General features: G+C 39.8%; 1 pseudogene; it reads left to right on the top strand.

Annotated features, from left to right (window-relative positions):
* LOC107576523 (cholesterol 24-hydroxylase-like) overlaps window positions 1-475 on the top strand; it is a 6848-nt pseudogene that overhangs the window by 1673 nt on the left and 4700 nt on the right.

The raw sequence follows: 475 nt of genomic DNA, 5'->3' as shown, positions 1-475 counted from the left end.
ATTAGCTGTTGATCAATACTTAGTAGTCATGTTTTCATCCACAGGCGGCGTTTGGTGCTGATTTAAATTTGTTCAAGCAAACTGACACCCCCTTCCAGAAGGCAATAGATCAGTGTTTAAAGGGCATGGTATTCTGTCTCAGAGACCCATTTTTTACTGTAAGAGAATTTATCCATATATGCTTATGTCACTCATTAGTAGGGTTAAAGGGTTAGTTCCCCCAAAAATGAAAATTAGCCCACAAATTACTCACCCTCAAGTCATCCTAGATACCATATGACTTTCTTCTGTCAGACGAATCTAGTCAGAGTTATATTAAAAATTGTCTTTGATCTTTCAAGCTGTTTAATGCCACTCAGCAGGTGTTGCATGCATCAGTCCAAAAGAAGTTAAATAAAAAGCGCCCATCCATTAAAAAAAAGTGTCTCACACGGCTCCGGGGGGTGAACAAAGGCCTCCTGTAGCGAATCGAATG

Source organism: Sinocyclocheilus grahami, unplaced genomic scaffold (assembly GCF_001515645.1).
Source record: "Sinocyclocheilus grahami isolate Dianchi unplaced genomic scaffold, SAMN03320097.WGS_v1.1 scaffold3863.1, whole genome shotgun sequence".
NCBI lineage: Eukaryota > Metazoa > Chordata > Actinopteri > Cypriniformes > Cyprinidae > Sinocyclocheilus > Sinocyclocheilus grahami.
This window is presented reverse-complemented; position numbering and strand designations above follow the sequence as displayed.